Raw genomic sequence first — 19,917 nt, 5'->3', positions numbered from 1 at the left:
CAGTTTGTGAAAGAAAGGACAGAGGTACAATAATCTAAAATAATAATCTAATATCAACCCAGACAGCACAGTGATGATGCTCCGACCTCGTGCCGATGTTTATCAGCGACCAAGCTCCGTTTAATTGACCGTAGATAAGTAGTGGTTAAATACCACGGTGAAGTTGGTTTCAGGTTTTATATCCACCCAGTTGGATATTCGAAAATGTTAGGGACCGTCTATAAATTACAGATTGCAATTATTTTTAAATGCAATATCTCCTAGACAAAACCACCTGGACACACCAAAACACATCACATTGTTCATTGGCCATGCCTAAACTATGAACACCCTTTATTTTGTATTTTTTGTATTTTGTATTTTTTATGAATTTCTGAAATCTAAGAAATTGAATAGGTCACAGCACCTCTTCAACAAAATCATTGTTTAAATTATTTGTCAGTAATTCCTACATCATGCACACCCTTTATTTTGATTTCTTTACTAAAAATGTATTTTCTATGAATTTCTGAAATCTAAGAAATGTAATAACTTTTTGGTCACATAACCTCTTCAACAAAATCATTGTTTAAATTATTTGTCAGTAATTCCTACATCATGCACACCCTTTATTTTGAAATTCTTCCTCGAAATGTATTTTTTATGAATTTCTGAAATCTAAGAAATTGAATAACTTAAAATGTATTTTTTATGAATTTCTGAAATCTAAGAAATTGAATAGGTTTTTGGTCACATATCCTTTTCAATAAAATCATTGTTCAAATTATTTGTCAGTAATTCCTACATCATGCACACCCTTTATTTTGATTTTCTTTCCTAAAAAAATATTTTTTATGAATTTCTGAAATCTAAGAAATTGAATAACTTAAAATGTATTTTTTATGAATTTCTGAAATCTAAGAAATTGAATAGGTTTTTGGTCACATAACCTTTTCAATAAAATCATTGTTCAAATTATTTGTCAGTAATTCCTACATCATGCACACCCTTTATTTTGAAAGTTTTCCTAATAATGTATTTTTTATGAATTTCTGAAATCTAAGAAATTGAATAACTTTTTGGTCACATGAACTCTTCAACAAAATCATTGTTTAAATTTTCTGGTGCATGCAGTACGGACTACTTCCTCGTCTCCTGTGGCCACTAACACTCTATGAAGTCCCGCTCTCAAAGGTGGAAAAGCTGGAGAGACTGGTCAACTCATATGTAAGGAAGTGGCTCGGCCTTCCCAGGTGCCTCAGCAGCATTGGGCTCTATGGAAAAGGGATGTTACACCTACCCATTTCCAGTCTGGCAGAGGAGTACAAGTGCGCCAAAGTAAGACTGGAGATGATGCTCCTGGATTCAAATGATCCATTTGTAGCCCAAGCTGCCCCCATCTTGGCCACTGGGAGGAAGTGGACCCCATTGGTCGCAACTGAGCAGGCAAAGGCAGCACTCAGACACAGGGACATCGTGGGCCGAGTACAAGAGGGGAGGAGTGGTCTCGGCCTTGGGGCCAGTACACCGGCCTGGAGCAAGGCCAACCCATCTCAGAGACGTAAGCTGGTGGTCCAGGAGGTACGTCAGGAAGAGGAAGCAGGAAGGCACGCAAAGGCTGTTGCGCAGGTAAAGCAAGGGCAGTGGATGGCATGGGAAGGAGTGGAGAAGAGGAAGATCTCCTGGAAAGATCTGTGGGAGATGGAGGCATTCAGGGCGAGCTTCACCATCAGGGCTGCCTACGACGTCTTACCTTCTCCTGCCAACCTAAGCCAGTGGTATGGTGAAGACCCCACGTGCCCTCTATGTCCAAGTCTAGCAACACTGAAGCACATCTTAGTGGGATGCAAGACCAGCCTCACCCAAGGTCGTTACACCTGGCGGCACAACCAGGTGCTAAAGTGTCTTGCAGCAGTGCTGGAAAGTCGCCGGACAAGCGTGAACTCCCTTCCTCCCCCGTCATCACGTTGGCAGCCAACACCATTTGTTCGGGAGGGCAAGGGTAAAGCAAGCAGCACCACCGCAAAACCAGACACCGGGCAGCTTGGCAGAGCACGGGACTGGAAGATGCTGGCAGACCTGGACACAAAACTCTGCTTCCCAGCTGAGATCGCATCCACCAACCTGCGACCAGACCTGGTTCTGTGGTCAGCCTCGCTCAAGCTTGTCTTCATCATCGAACTCACTGTGCCCTGGGAGGGTGCAGTGGAGGAGGCCTATGAGCGGAAGATGCTGAGGTACGCCGATCTCGCAGCAGATGCTCAACAACAAGGCTGGAAAGCGAAGGTCTGCCCAGTGGAAGTAGGTTGCAGAGGGTTCGTAGCTACCTCAACATCTAGGCTACTCAGGGAGATGGGAGTACGAGGGAAGGCCCACCGGCAGGCGGTCAAGGACCTCTCCAGGGCTGCTGAAAAGGGGAGTCAGTGGCTGTGGATGAAGAAAAAGGACCCCACATGGGCCTTCAGATGAGTCTGTGACATCTAGTAGGGAGTGAACCTGGGACGCTGGGATTCACTGCTGAACCCTCTGGAGGTGTCGTGGTCCAGTCAGCGAAACACCCAAGAAGGAGGGCCTGCCCACCTGATGACCCAAACGATGTCACCGCTCATCTGAAAACCCACAGTGTCTCTCATCGGTGCTTCGATTACCAACATCAATCCTACACAACAGGTATGCGGTCAGGCTCAAGCTTGGCTCAGGGAGGAGGACGCCCCTGCCATGCAGAGTCCACTGCACTTTGGATTACAACATCATTTCCTGTGTTTCATGAAACTGATTTTTTTACTAAAAAAATATTTTTTATGAATTTCTGAAATCTAAGAAATTGAATAACTTAAAATGTATTTTTTATGAATTTCTGAAATCTAAGAAATTTTATAGGTTTTTGGTCACATAACCTTTTCAATAAAATCATTGTTCAAATTATTTGTCAGTAATTCCTACATCATGCACACCCTTTATTTTGAAAGTTTTCCTAATAATGTATTTTTTTATGAATTTCTGAAATCTAAGAAATTGAATAACTTTTTGGTCACATGACCTCTTCAACAAAATCATTGTATAAATTTTTTGTCAGTAACAATTTAAATCTTTTATCACTATCTTGTCAAAAGACATCATTATGGGATGTCTCACTCCCTTGGTGATGTTACCAACACATCAGCAATTTAAGATCCCCCTTCACGCACACGAGAGCATGCATGCAGCCGCACGCATGCACACGTGCACGCACACAGCATGCATTTAAAGACACAAATCTGAAAGTAGGTTTAATCACACAAGTGAATCACATAATTGGTGATGGTATGGTTGCATTATGCAAAATGTAATACTATCTGAAATTAACAATGTGGCTCCTGTATAGAGTGAACTGTTGTCAGATTAGATTATCTTGAAGGACCTTAAGATAGTAATATTATGTCATTGTGTAACTTGTTAATTACTTTTCAGATCGAGTGCGAGAGCTGCGAAAGGTGGTTCCATAAACGCTGCCTTAACATGACCACAGCAATGTTTCAAAAGGCAAAGCAGTCATGGAAGTGTGATCTTTGCTGATTTACCTTTGTAAGTTGAAAGAAAAATACATTGACTAATATATTTTACTTTGGACAATTGTCACATAGACCAAAACAGACTGTTTTATATAATTTACAGTAAGCCTAAGATGTGGTGAACCTGAGATTTGTCTGCTGACTTCCCCCCCATCACATCCATTGACAATGGAACCAGCCTCTTGAACAACAAGATTTGGTTGTCAAGGTCATTTATTACTTTGATGTAATAAATTCATGAAAAAAATAACTTGAGTATTTTTCTTTTCAAAATAAAGGGTGTGCATTTGGTATGTGTGTAAGAAAGATTTTGTTTCAAAGTCATGTGACCAAAAGGTTATTCAATTTCTTAGATTTCAGAATATCAAACATTTTGAGGAAACTTTTCAAAATAAAGGGTGTGCATCATGTAGGCATGGCTGACAATATGAAGAATGATTTTGTTGAAAAAGTCATGTGACCAAAAACCTATTCAATTTATTTTTTAGGAACATTCAAAATAAAGGGTGTGCATCATGTATAGCATCATATGCATCATATGTAATTGACCGCCAGCTAAAGGCAGGAAAAGGAGCGGGCCCTGATGGTGTAAGCCCAGGTGCCAGTAGAATGGGTCATGTTTCTATGTACACTCATGAATTCCATATTTCTAACTGGCTATCCAATGAACTGGGCCCCTGCTAAACTGATGATGTTATTTAAGAAGGGTAACCGACTTAATTGATTGTGACAATTATCGGGGCATAAGTGTGATCAATAGTGCAGCAAAAGTATATGACTATGTGTTTACTAACAGACTGATGTGCTGGTATAAGCCATTCCGAGAGCAGGCAGGAGCTCAACCTAGAAGAAGCTGCATAGAGCACATTGTGGCACTTAGGCTTATAATTGAACATTGTGTCAGAAAGAAGCTGAAACTGTATGTTGCCTTTATAGACTTTTCCAAAGCCTATGACAGGGTGCCGAGAGGGAAACTGTTCGAAGTATTAAAGAGCCTGGCGTGTGGAGTTACTATGATCTGGAAAAATGTGACGCACTTAAAAATAACTTATAGCCTTTCAGCACCATGGACAGCGCCAACCGGACTTCATGCATATGGCCAGTGCCGGTTCTAATATGTAAATTTGACATGAAAATGCTTCAATCTGGGGCACTTTGAGATCAAAATTAAGAAGCTAGATCTATAAAGAACTACACACTATCACACTATCACATTAGATTAATATCATCTTTACTGTGCTATTGACTGAAATCAACTTCACCTGTGGGCTATGGGCCACAGGTGTATAGAATAATACAATTTGCACATGCATTCAACTGCATGTGTCATGTGGCAAATTATCAACTCTTGTGTCTTGTGTCAATGAGATCTATAACTAGTTTTTGGATAGGGCAGGGGTGGGAAACTTTGATGATGGAGACTCAGAGAGAGAGGGCAACTATATTCCACACTCTCTCCAGAGGGCCACAATGCATATAGTAAAAAATAGCTGATCTACAAGCTCAAACTGCGAGACGTTTTGATCTAGTATATCTGCTTTTTTTGCTATTTTTTAATTTAAATTCTGTTTGTTTTTTTTAGCTATTTCTGAATTGAAATCTTGAAAAGTAAATGTTTTATTTAATTTCAAATACATTTATATGTTTTTACTTTTTATGTTACATTTAGGAACTTAAATGACATAAGACTAGTAGACATAAGACTAAGAGGCCTACTATAGGCATTAAGCTACTAATATAGACTGAAGTAATTAAAGCGGGTCATGTTTGCATGTGTGGAATTGTAACAGCTGAAATCAATAATATATCAGTATTCCGATAATAACCAGCCCCCTCCCCCCATATCCACAAGGAGGAGGAGTGTACGAAAGAATTGTGTGTGTTTGCATGCGTGTTCTTAAATCGTGTCAAATTTTAAGAGGGGGGTTCCAAGGCAAAAGAACAAACACTGATCTAATATGTGCATAGTTTCTCTGCTTTTGTGTGATAACATAACACTAACTTTCTGTTCAGATACAGACAGCCATGACGATGTAAGCGAAGCACCCGGACGTCAGGATGAGGAGTTCACTGGGAAGAAAGTAAAAAAAAAAAAAAAAAAAAAAAAAGCAAGGCCACAAAGACTGAGAAGAGACAAGCTTCCCCCAAGCCCCCTGTCTCTAAGAAAGATAAACAACCCTCCAAAACCTCCAATTCTGAATCACATGCAGCAGGTCTGTCATTGAAATTAAGCTTAAAAATGGCATGCTGCATTTTATTTTACGGGTGCAACAGTTAATCAAACTCATTGATTGAATTGATTATATAATTTAATACAACTACTTGGGGACCACACAAGGTCAAGGTTGTACTTTATTGTTACATCTTGTGTACAGACACATGAGAGTAAAACTTAGTTTTGTTTGGCCAGAACAATGACCAGAACAATGTACCTTGGGAACGATGCAATTGGGAATACATGCTCTATCCGGTTATGCAGTAGTCAGCCATACCTGTTTTCAGAATACTGGCTTTACCCATGTTTAAGAATACCAGTGCCGTACCATTTATTGTTCAATGTTAATTGGTCGATCTGTCTCACAGCAATCTCAGAACCAGACAGAAGTCCTCCGTCAACAACGACTGCACACACTTCCGAAAGGCCTGCCATCTCTGACAGCACCCCTGTCTCACCCTCTCAGCCCAGCAGGTGGCAGCAGATTATCACAGTACAAACCTCCCCGCCACCCCCCACCCAGAAACGTGCCCGCACAGCCGAGTATTACCCCCCCCCCCCCCCCCCCTCTCCACCCCCCCTATCCTTCTTCTTCCTCTTTTTCTTTCTTTTTTTCTATGATGCAAGAAAGATGTATTTGGCGCTGCACTGTGGCGACATGGACTAGGGCTACGCTTGCATGCGGGCCCTTTGTCTAAGACAAATTTCTTCCTCGGGAGACTAATAAAGTTTATCTCTATATATCTCTATATGACTGACAGATTATCCCAGGGGGCTCTATAGAGCATAGCAGTGGGTATGGTTTTCTGGACCCACTGAAAAATCGGCCATTCATTTTTCATGGAGATTTACAAAAATATTTACATCAATAGTTTTAAGCCTAGAATCAAGCCACCCAGGATTTCTCGACCCACTTAAAACTCTCCAATTCGTTTTTCCCATAGAATAATTGATATAAATATTTTTGTAAAACTCTAAGCCTATAGAATCAAGCCATTCAGGATCCTGGTGAATCATGACCAGGCATAAACCCTTTTATTCTGTGGCGGGAAAAAAAAAAAAAATTGATATACTACATTCAATAAATACCCTTAGCGTTCACAGTATCAAAGGTGATGTTATGGTCATGACTCACCAGGATCCTGAATGGCTTGATTCTAGGCTTAGAGTTTTACAATAATAATAATCAATTATTCTATGGGGAAAATGAATTGGAGAGTTTTGAGTGGGTCGAGAAAACCACAGCCACTGCTATGCTCTATAATCATAATAATCTCTTGAAAAACAGCCTATATACAAACTCACTGTGAGCTTGTAGAGCTGCTATTTCTGCCAAATGTTCGCCCCAAAATTGGGACGCTGAGGTAAATGAAATAAAGACGAATCGTATGCAATAGATGTGTGAATCTGCATTGGCCTCACTATTTGATTTGATTCGATCACGTTTCTTTTGTTAACAATTCTATTTGATTCTGTGATGCATCTCAATTTCTATTTTTAAGCTAAAGGCTTCTTTTTATCAGTTAATACAATACAAGCAGCCAAATGCATTTTACATTTGTAAAGGGAGAAGGAGAAGAAGTAAATACAAAAGCTGAAAATACAACTTTACAGCTTTACTGCAAATAATAAATACATAGGCCTACATGAATAAGGTTTGGATTCCATATACGTCAGCATTGTATTGTGTTCCCTGGTTGGCAGAACAGGAACAATATGACTAAAACATATTTTTACACATTGAGTTTGACATGAAAAAGTTTGAGATCTACTGACAGACTGTTTAGAGGACATTTTTGGAATTTGCCACAGGTCTTAATGGGGTAACAAGTAACATTTATGTAAAAACACAAGTGAGAGCTTGCATGCGTGTTCTTAAATCTTGTCAGTTTTAAGGATTTAAGGAGGGGGGTTCCAAGGCAAAACAAGGGTGAACCACTGATCTAATATGTCCATTGTTTCTCTGCTTGTGTGTGATAACGTAACACTGACTTTCTGTTCAGATACAGACGGCCATGACCATTTCAGCGAAGCAGCCGAACGTAAGGATGAGGTGTTCACTGCGAAGGAAGTCACCAAAAAGACCAAGAAGGACAAAAGTAAAACATACAGCAGGTACATTAGCTTTGAAATTAAACTTTGAAACGGCATGCTTCATTGTATTTTAGGGGTGCAAAAGTAAATCAAACTAATTGTTTGACATGTGAGACATGGCCAAAGCATTTCCCAGCCAAAAACATTGAGAACCCCTGCTATAGAGCATAGCAGTGGGCATGGTTTACAAAAATAGATTTACAAAAATATTTATATCAATTATTTTAAGCCTAGAATCAAGCCTGGTGAGTCATGAGTCGACCATAATAACCTTTGTTACTGTGAACGCTAAACAAAGGGTATTTATTAAATGTAATATATCATATTATTAATTTATTTATTTTTCTCCACAAATCATCAGGATCCTGGATGGCTTGATTCTAGGCTTAGTTTTACAAAAATATTTATATTGATTATTTTATGGGAAAAATGAAGAAAAAATAAATAAATAAACATGCCCACTGCTATATGCTCTATAAGCCCCCTTTGTCCCTCTACAGTACACCATATAATCTCTTAGATGAAAATCACCTATCTACAAACTCACTGTGAGCTTGTAGAGCTGCTATTTCTGCCAAATGTTCGCCCCAGATTTGGGACGCTGAGGTAAATGTAATTAAGGCCGCTATCTAAAAAAAACGAATATAGATGTGTGAATCTGCATTGGCCTCACTATTAGATTTGATTCACTTAACAATTGTTTCACTTGTTAACCATTATATTTGATTCTGCGATCTCGATTTCTATTTTTCTATATTACTGCTAAAGGCTTTTTTTATCAGTTGATACAAGCAGCCAAATGCATTTTATATTTATAAAGTATACTCACTCTCCTTCAGTTCAGACATAAATGTCTTGACTTTGGATTAAATAATGTAAACCAAAAAGTAAAGTTCGGGATTCAAATTGTACTTAATTACAGAAAGTAAAAAAGTACCTGTTTTGCAGAGTGTCCCATTTTCAAGTATAAAAATGCATTTGAAAATAGCAGATCTGCAAGCTCACACATAGTTTGTAGATCTGCTATGTTCAAACGGCCTGAGAAGGCTCAATGTATTGTGCTGAAGGGGTTAATGCATGTTTTGTAATAATAATTTAAAGTAACTAATGTCTTCAAATACTTGTAGTCAGTGGTGGAAAGAAACAAAGTACTTTTACTTAAGTACAATTATGAAGTATTTGTACTTTACTGGAGTGTTTCCAATTTGCAATACTTGTACTTCTACTCCACTACATCTCGGAGCCAAAATGTGTACTTTTACTCAACTACAAGCAGTGGTGGAAAGTAAGTACATGTACTCAAATACTGTACTTAAGTACAGTTGAGGAATGTTTTGCTTTACTGGAGTATTTACCTTTGTCAGTACTTTATTTACTTCTACTCCACTACATCTCACAGGCAAATATTGTACTTTTACTCCACTATGATTATTTGAAAACTGTTACTCAGTGGTGGAAAGCAACTAATTAAGTTAGTAGTAATTATTAGTAATTAGTAGTGAAAATAATACAAACATTTTATTGTACAGAAGTACAAACTGTTCCATAAACCACCAACTATGATGCTTTATAGCATGTTATTCATTTAGATTTCACAACTCCAACCCTAGTGACCCTATTCTGGGTCTAACATTCTGCCAAACATAGTAGATCTACAAGCTCACAGCGCGTCCATGACACCATGCATGGTGAGCTTGTAGATCAGCTATTTTCACAGTGAAGAGGGACATGCGCTATAGTGCAGAGGTTCTCAAAGTGGGGTCCGGGGACCCCTAGGGCTCATTGAGGGGGTTCCCGTGGGTCACCAGAAAAGGTGATTTATAAACAAATATATATACACTTGCTTCTCTCTCTCTCTCTCTCTCTCTCTTATGGTGGTCCTTCTTTTTGCAGCCAAATATATAATCTCAATGTGGGGGTCCGTGACATGAAAATGTTTGAGAACCACTGTTAGAGGATCTAGTATAGAACCCTGGGGGACCCCAGTCAACTATAAATGTGGTTCTCAACCTTTTCAGACCACGACCCCCCCCCCCCCCCCCCCCCATAATCATTATTAAACTGGGGACCCCCCAAAATAACCATTATTGAATTGGGGGCCCCCCAAAAAATTACCTTATTGAACTGGGGACCCCCAACATAACCTGCCATCAAGGAGTGTTGTGCGGGAGGAGGAGGACAAAGGCTCTACATCCTCCCGGTGGGGGCTCCTCACTGTTGTTGATTTTGACAGCATATTTTCATTTAGTTTTAACTTTTAATCATAGTCTTTTGAGTAAACATGTATTAAGTTTTAGTCATATTTTGATCATCTGAAATGTTTTAGTCTTAGTCTAGTTTTAGTTGACTAAATAGTGTAAGATTTTAGTCGACTACAATGTATTTTGGTTTCGTAATGGCTGATTGTACATTTGGTTGCATGCTGAAAATAGCAGATCTACAATCTCACAACGCCTCACAGTGTGACACGTTGTGAGATTGTAGATCGGCAGAGCACAACCAAACATAAAATGCCTTGCCTTTTAGTCTAGTTTTCATTACTTGATGACATTTGAAACACTTGAAACAACATATTTTGAGACGGGGGTCGGTGGCCAAATATAATTCTGGGGGTCCTTGACAAGAAATATTTTGAGAAAAACGTGCTACGAACTTGTAGTTTTCTGAAAAACCCATGTTTTTGTGTCAGTTTTTCTAGATCTGCTATTTTTCAATAGCTAAAGTATATAAACTAGAGCTGGGACTCGATTAAAAAAATTAATCTAATTAATCAGAGGCTTTGCGATTAATTAATCTAGATTAATCGCATTTTAATCGCATATCAATATTCAACCCGAGAACAGCGAGAAACCTTTTTTTTAAATGTTTTTTGGTATCCCAGTGAATCAATGAATAGTGACTACAGGATACCACTCATTTTCAACATTTTACTGTCATTAATATACCTGTTGTGGAAATAATAATAAAAAGTCACCCCATGTGAATTTATGTGTTGCCTAGAACTGGAGGTCTGATTAACAAGTACATCTCAGTGACATCACAAAGCTGTACTTACTTCATATTGTTACTGTTTTTTGTCAGACCTCCAGTTCTAGGCAACACAAAATGGGGTGACTTTTTATTATTTCCAGTTTTCAGTACTATAGAAAAGTGAGAAACGTTCTGCGGTGAAAAAAAAGGTGCGATTAATTTATCTGTAGTTAATCGCGATTAATTTTTCTGTAGTTAATTAATCTAAATTAATCGCAATTAGTCCCGGCCCTAATATAAACATTAAAACATAATGCTTGAAACACCAAAAGGGGTTCCCGTTCAGAATGGGTCTCCTTTAACAAATCACATCTCAATGTTTTTTTTCAATAATCATCCAATCTAACTCAATGCAATCCCCATAGAAGACATATCTTAACAAATACTTTTATACTTCGTATGCCATCATATTTAGGGCAATTAAACAAAGTGAACCTCGTTTTAAACTTCACCAAGAGTTCACCAAGTTAAACTGTTGCTAAACTGTTGAAAGTTAAACTGAACTGAAAAGATAAATGACAAATATAAATAAACAAATTCAAAACGAATAGCCTACAATTATGTTTACACTTTGGTTTCAATGCAGTCGTTACCTTGTACAACCACTAGAGGGTAGTGTCATGCAATACGTTGGCATGCGTTCAACTTGCGGCCATGGACCAATAGCTTTCTCTCGTACTCTGCGGGTGTGACGATAATGGCCAATCAGCAAGCGTCTTGTTGCCAACAACGAAGCGACCAATGGCGTGTAGACGTGCAGCTCATGTGGTTCATTTTGAAGCCATTTAGTACACTTGCACACACAGAGAAAGACACACACCCACACGACTTTAATAAAACAACCGTTTAGTGTTTACTGTTTAGTGTTAAACTACTGCTGGCTTAATTATCATCACTTCTACAACAGCTACAGTCTACTGTTGTTTAAGGTAAGAAACTATAATGATTATTACATTGATACCAAAACTACTGCAGCAGCAACAACAACAGCAGTGGTTCCCAAACTTTTTCATGTCAAGGACGCCCAAATTTTTCTAGTTTAATGGCATATATCACTCTATCGGGCATTTCTGGGACACCAAACACATTTAAATCACACTTAATTTAACTCAGGGGTCCGTTTGGTTCCATTTGTACTAGCCATGGTTCATGAGTCAACCGTCCCGTAAAATACGGGTTTGTATCGTATTTGACAGCTAAAAGACCTGTCCAGTAATGTACCGATACGGGACGCACTTAATCCCGTATTTTGGTGTCGTGGAAAAATGACAGAGAGTTATGGTGATTCTCAGTCACTCGCTCCCATTCAGACACACAGAAGAAGGGGCAGCGATTCTAAGCTATAGGAAATGGAAAGCAAGACAATGAAACCTGGTGTCTGGAAGGGCGCTAGGCTCAGCTAGTCAGCTCATTGGTCAGTACTCTTCACATGCACGCAGCAGGCCAGCAGCAGAGCCAATCACTATGGAGTATCGTATCTTAGCAACTATTTCACCGGCTCGTGCTCCCAGACCAACACACAACAAAAACAAACAATGGATGCTGACACTACTACCTCAGAAAGTTCTGAAATTGGAGACGGAGTCGTAGTAGAGGAAAACCTTCCTCCTCCGCCAAAGAAAAAAACGAGAAGAAAATGTAAATACAGAGCTAATTGGGAGAAAGATTTTGTGTGGATAGAGAGAAGGGACGACCAAAACAAGGCGAATTGTACTCTGCAGGCGTGCATTTTCTGTCAGTCACGGAGGACTGACAGATGTTAAACAGCATGCTGCTGGTGAAAACCATTAAAAAAAGTGTTGCTCAGAGTTCTACACTGCAGTTTTGGTGGATAAACCACTCCTTGCTGCTGCAAGAAGCCAACTGAAATACAAGTGGAAGAAATAGGCAGTTTTGGCGTTTGCCAACAGGGGGTGCAAGTTGCCAAGGAAGGATTGATTGATTGAGGTATTATTTAGGTAGTATTATTGTATTACAGTACATTTCAAGCACAACTCAATACAAAACAAAAAAAAGAGGTTCCACCGTTTTCAATTTATCATAACATTTAGAGATGTACAGTCCACTATATACAAGTGATATTTAAACACTTCTCTATAGCCAAAAAAAGGAAATCATCATAAAGGATGTAAAAATGACAGTTGGTAGGGCGTTCCACATTTTTGTGGCATAGGAGCGAAATTTATTTGCACATGGTTTGTTGAACTACCTGGTGGTGTGGACTTTGTTTACATTAAGGAAGTATTTAGACAGGTACATGGGTATCTTGGTGGTGTATCAAATCTTGTGGACCAGACCCACTGCATGATGCTGTACTCTGTCGTCAACCCTAAAGCCATTCCAGCCTGTCAAAATGGGCAGGGGTTGAGGTGGGTTCGGGGGGGGGTGAGGCCCAGTAGTAGCCTGCCCAGTTTGTTTTGGGAAGTCTATAGAGCCTTGTTATAAGGGCCTTTGCAATATGTTAGGAGCCATTTAGCCTTGTTCTAAGGGCCTTTGCAATATGTTATGAGCCATTGAGCCTTGTTCTAAGGGCCTTTGCAATATGTTGAGCCTTGTTCTAAGGGCCTTTGCAATATGTTATGAGCCATTGAGCCTTGTTCTAAGGGCCGTTGCAATATGTTGAGCCTTGTTCTAAGGGCCTTTGCAATGCGTTATGAGCCATTGAATTGATTGTATTTAGGGGGCACGGTGGCATAGTCGGTAATGCTGCCTCACAGCTAGAAGGTCCTGGGTTCGATTCCCTGTTGGCACTGGGGGCGTGTTCCCTCCTCCTTTTTTTTGTATTCATTGTATTGATTGTATCTTATAGATTTATATGTATTTTATTTGGTTGTATTTTTATTTTTATTAGTTAATTTGCACATTTTGACAAAATAAAATTTTTAATGATAATCTGTTTCTCATGTAGTCTATACCCTAACCATAACCGCATGCTTTGGGGGTTTGACTCGAAATTTAGACGTGAAATTGGGGGGGTTTGCCTGGAAATGACCCAATTTTTCTATTTGATTTTCAAATAAGGGACACCAATTTTTAATAAGGGACACCAAAAATGCCGCGCGCCTGGCGCAACGGACACGCGGCTTCGCCGCGTGCCCGGGTAATGTCCCTTATCTGAAAATATGATAGTTGGCAACCCTATTAAACTTAAACTATTAAACTATTAAACCTAAGAAACTTCACCCTGTTTTTTGCGCTCGCTGCATTAACAAGATTTCCATATATATAAACATTCAGATTTCAAATATAAAGTACTCACAATTTGTCCCACGGGTGTTAGTTAGTTGCATAGAGCCATATGAAATCCGTTTTATTATTTTCCCAATTCCGTTTAATTTTTTCCCAAATTCCGTTTTTTCCGTTTTAATATTTCTGAATTCGGTTTTTTGCTTTTTATGCAATTTCTTTACCGGGAAAAAAAAAAATTGTGATCGACCGATATGGTTTTTGGCCGATATTTCCGATTACCGATTAGTGGAGAATCAAAAAGCCCGATATAACCAATATTCATTTAAGTAAAACTTTTTTTTTTACAGTAACATAAATTCTAACACAATAATTCCTTTAAATGCATTGGAGAACATTTATTGCTTATAAAAAGTTAGTGCAAGAAGAACCAACATCGTTTTCAGTAACAACCCCCCCCCCCCCCCCCTATCAAATGCAGCTTTAATTTAATTGAAGTGCAAACATGTACTGTAGCAGAATATGGAACATAGTGCTGTATGAGGTGCAGGCACAGGCTTAAAACATTATTTTTTTTAATCAGGGAAAAATAATCAGTTTATTTATCCAAATTGGTGATCTACAAGCCCACAGCACATTGCAGCATGACATGTTGAGAGCTTGTAGATCTGCTGCCCAGACTCCCCAAAGCCATGTGACCTTGTTGTTTTTACTCCACCACTGAAATTTGCCACATCATTTTATAGCAATACAAACAATAGCCTTGTATGTCTCAAAACACTGGCCTACAGTTCAATTATTGTCAACTAAATAAATATGAATTAGAAATTAAGACAAATACTGACAATGCTACTGATTGGTTCATTCTTCATTGGCTTGCAGTTAGTTATTACAGCCAAAATGCAATAATAACAATAGGCTGGTCAGGATGGGGGGAAAAAAGTTGTCCTTTAGAAAACATTCAGAGTTGACTCGCATGCATGCACGCACCCACGCGCGCAGCCGCGCGCACACACACACACACACACACACACACACACACACTGCTGTAAGTTTGCAGCGTTAGCATAGGAGCTAGCGTTGGCTAACGTAGCCTTGTAGGTCTACCACTTACACCTTCTGTCCCTCTCAGTGTGGATTTAATTTTTGTTAATGCAAGATGAAAACAGCAATGCTTCATGGTTACAAGGTTAGTATTACTCCTAGACCTGGTCCTCTCCTCCTCTCTCTCTTTACATGCAGTCTTTACTCCGTGTGTGTGGAACTGGGAGGGAGCCGAGGAGCAGGCAGAGAGAGAGCGCTGTGGTCTACTCTACTCCTCCTCGGTGTTACAGAGACACGCAGCTAAGCTATACATCTCCTTACAACCGTACTCTACCGGATTTTCAATGAGAGTAGAGTGGCTGTTGTACTTTTTTGCGCATTTATGACAAAATATAATAATCGGCCGTCTTCACTTGATTTCTGAACAAACCTGACCACTGAATCATGTTCTATTTTCTCCCGAAAACTGAATTTTAGCCCAGATTAGGGCCAATTCCGCAATATTCCGCGTTTTATTCCAATTCCGTTTTTATTGGTCATTTCCGCGATTCCGTCCGCGATTCCGTTAACACGGATTCCATATGGCTCTATAGTTGCAGCTCCAGCGATTAGAATTTCTGCATCCCGCGTTGTTTAATAAAAAGCATTTTTATCCGAGGTGTTATTTTGCCATTGGCTTTCAACTACGCGCCCCTATCGGTCGGGAGGAGGGTGGCACTCGGTGTGTTCGATATAGGTACGCTGACCGCCCTGCCAATACAGACTAATAGGCGAGTGCGCTCCCGGTGTGCAACTGTGGATTTCCCAAACGAACCCCGTTTGAAAAAAGTAGCCGGGGAGCTCGGACAAAAATGCTTTTTATTAAACAACGTGGGACGCAGCAATTCTAATCGCTGGCGAAAGCTACTAACTAACACCCGTGGGACACTTTGTGAGTACTTTATATTTGAAATCTGAATGTTTATATATACGGAAATCTTGTAAATGCAGCGAGCGCAAAAAACAGGGCAAAGTTTCTGCATGACTGTCATGATAATCATCATGGCAGTCATGTTCCAGGGCTACATTTGTACACTCTCTTGAGTTACAGTTTGTCATCAGACCATGTCAACTTCAGTCCGCGTCAACCGTCGCCGTAGAGACGGACCCAAACGACAGATGTTTTTCACAGCGAAATAATGCGTAGCTGTCCACGTCAATGCCTGTGTTTCCCCTTTATTTTAATCACAATTCCAAACAACATAGCCTATAAGCCTACCGATGTGATTATTGTCTTACGCGTCGGGCAGGCGTTGTGTGGAGTCTGTGGACCTTCGCCAGGTTTTGTTGTTGTTGACAGTCACGGGAAGAAGGGGTTGTCTGACTCTTCCTGTTTCTTAAATGATCCATTAGCTTTTATACATTCTATTCTATTCGCCATTGAAGTATTAGTATGTGTCACATACATTAACCATGTAGCCCAGCATGTAGTGCGTGAAACGCATTGATGAATGAAGGAATAAATAAAATTAAAAAACCTTCGTGACGGGATTCGAACTTGTCCTGTTCTCAGCATAAGTTCACCTGTCTGAACTTAGTCCAGTGTGTGCCATTCTATCCATGACGTTTAGTAACCACAATCACATCATGGAGTATGGAACCAGCCATTAACGCACAAAACCTTCATGGTCACTAGGTTAAGTTCAGACCTCAGTCACCACAATGGTTTGCAACATAGCTGTTTAATACCGATTTGTTTCTAAAAGCATCTCTCACCATCATCACCTAAATTCACCTTAGAGTCATTATGTTGTACAGGCTACTTAGAAATTGTAAATAATTGAATCATTATAGGGTAGACAGTGTGTTTATAACATGACCTCATAGACAACAAAGATCACTAAGTTATTTTATTTGGCACATCCCATACATAGTACACAAGAGTAACATTTTTGCCTTGCCCACTGTTCTACAGTGTGGAACAAAAATGACCACAAAAGGGCACACTGTCTGATGTCAGATTGCTCCTGATCACATCAGGACAGTGGTTGCAGCTCCTCTGTATCAGTTTGTAACCTTTCCATGTTGATGGAGCATGTGACATTGGTTGGCAGTGTAGAAATTCACCATACTAGATGTTAGGGTTGAACTTATCATTTAGGCATTCAGCAGCTTTAACTTATCCAGAGTGACTAACAAGTTACAATAAGCAAGGTAACCATGCATCAAATGCAGAGAGACAAATGTTGCCTCAGTAAACCAGGATTACAAATAATTTACACATTGAAACTATAGGATAGTATATAGCTTAGTATCTAAATAGCATTCCATCTCAATTGAATTGGAATCTTTGCAGAAGTAGTATGGTCATCCAGACTAGGCCAAGAGCAACAAGACAGGCCATCTTTTCTTTTCTCCCATGATTTTGTAACACTTTTTACACCCAGTGCCAATTTCTTAAGATGTAATCCTGGGAGCTACTCACCCTCTGCCAACCTGGAGAGAGCCCCAAACTGAACTCATCCTTCAATGCATGTGTGTTTTTAAACAAAAAATAAATAAAATAAAAATGATGGCTGGCCAACGAGGGCAGTGATGTATGCGCAGGGAATGCAGGCTGGGCACAAATACTCCTCATCCTGATGGTTTATAATGACTACGCACAATTGGTGGTACCGGCATAAGGCACAAGAGGAGCATTGAATCTGAAAGAACATGAATACATTGTTATTCATGTATTTAGTTAAAGTTCACTCACAGTTAGGTTTTTGTATTGAGTTGTGCTTGAAATGTACTGTAATTCTGCAAACTGTTAACGAATACCTCAATCAATCAAATTAAAGAAAGAATGTGCTCTCCATGTAAATAACTTATTATTATTATTATTATTATTATTATATATTTTTCCCCTTTTTTTGAGAGAGAGAAGACCTCATGACAGACTATTTGATGCCCTCCTATGTTGGATATTTTAGGGGGCCTGAAGGGATTGGCAAGCCAACAAAAGAAATGCCCCCCAGAGTTGGTGCACCCAGTGGCCACCTAGTTCACATATAGAAAGTAGCAAATAACACTGTAAACTGCAAAACAGAAGTGTGTGTGTGTGTGTGTGTGTGTGTGAGACCAGGGGTCAATGGGTCATTAGGTCGTGCTCAGACATGGAGACATACAGACATACAAACTCAGTCAGTCATGGGAGCAGTTGGCACCGCTCTGAAATGAAGAAAAAAATATCTTAACTAAAAAAGTTTCCATATGGTGCCCACCTATGCTGTATCTAAAACAAACAGTTTGTCTACCTATAATGCTTCATATATTTAAAATTTCTAATAAATAACGATCAGTCCCTATTCCATAAGTAGCCTGTATAACATAATGACTCTAAGGTGAATTTAGGTGATGATGGTGAGAGATGTTTTTAGAAACAAATCGGCATTAAATTAAACAGCTATGTTGCAAACCATTGTGGTGACTGAGGTCTAAAGTCTGAACTTATCCTAGTGACCATGAAGGCTGTGTTTTAATGGCTGGTTCCATACTCCATGATGTGATTGCGGTTACTAAACGTCGTGGATAGAATGGCACACTGGACTATGCTCCAGACAGGTGAACAGGACAAGTTCGAATCCCGTCAGAAAGGTTTTATTTTATTTTGTATTCCTTCATTCATCAATGCGTTTATTTTCACGCACTATATGCTGGGCTACATGGTTAATGTACGTGACACGTACTCATACTTCAATGGCGAATAGAATAGAATGTATAAAAGCTAATGGATCATTTAAGAAACAGGAAGAGTCGGACAACCCCTTCTTCCCGTGACTGTCAACAACAACAAAACCTGGCGAAGGTCCACAGACTCCACACAATGCCTGCCCGACGCTTAAGACAATAATCACATCGGTAGGCTTATACTAGGCTATGTTGTAATGTTGGAATTGTGATTAAAATAAAGGGGAAACACAGGCATTGACGCGGACAGCTACGCATTATTTCGCTGTGAAAAACATCTGTCGTTTGGGTCCGTCTCTACGGCGACGGTTGACGCGGACTGAAGTTGACATGGTCTGATGACAAACTAGAACACCGGCCGTAAGGGTCCATTTGGTTCCATTTGTACACTCTCAGAGTTACAGTAAACAAGTGTAATGCTTAATTGGGTCGTCCACTCACACAGTTAACAGTCTTTGTATTGAGTTTGTGCTTGAAATGTACTGTAATTCTGCAAACTGTTAATAAATATTTCAATCAATCAAAAAAACTGTAAAACTATGCCTAAACCTAATCTTATTCCTAAACTTAACCCCAGTAAAACTATGCCTAAATCTAACCCTATAGGCTACCTAAACTTAACCCCAGTAAAACTATGCCTAACCCTAACCTTATTCCTAACCTAATTCTCAGTAAAACAAAATAAATAATACAAGAATCGCCGCACCAAGCGTGCATCCGGAAAGTATTCACACTCCTTCACTTTTACCACATTTTGTTTTCTTACAGCCTCATTTCAAAAGCGAGTAAGGCTGTAATTGCACCAAAGGTGCCTCAACTTAGTACTAAGTCAAGAGTGTGAATACTTATGTACATTCTTATTTATTTATAAATTAACAAAATATTTGAAAAACATTTTCCCCTCCATCATTATGGGGTATTGTGTGTAGATTTATGAGGAAAAAAAACAACAAGTTAATCCCTTTTAAAACTAGAACTGCACTCTGTCGAGTGCATACTTGCGCGCTCTGCTTGCGCAAGTAACGAGGCTGTAACAAAACAAAATGTGGTAAAAGTGACTATGAATGAGCCTTTAGTGTCGAAGGTGTCCTTGAGCAAAGACACTGA

The 19,917-nt window shown here is 39.5% G+C and overlaps 1 long non-coding RNA gene across 1 annotated transcript in view; it reads left to right on the top strand.

Annotated features, from left to right (window-relative positions):
* Positions 1 to 19,917, top strand: part of LOC310853603 — a 762,466-nt gene that overhangs the window by 564,298 nt on the left and 178,251 nt on the right. The gene's annotated exons all lie outside the window — the stretch shown is intronic.

This window comes from Protomyctophum parallelum (assembly GCF_964188405.1).
Source record: "Protomyctophum parallelum genome assembly, chromosome: 22".
Lineage (NCBI taxonomy): Eukaryota > Metazoa > Chordata > Actinopteri > Myctophiformes > Myctophidae > Protomyctophum > Protomyctophum parallelum.
The sequence above is the reverse complement of the archived record's forward strand: the minus strand, read 5'-3'. Positions and strand labels throughout refer to the sequence as shown.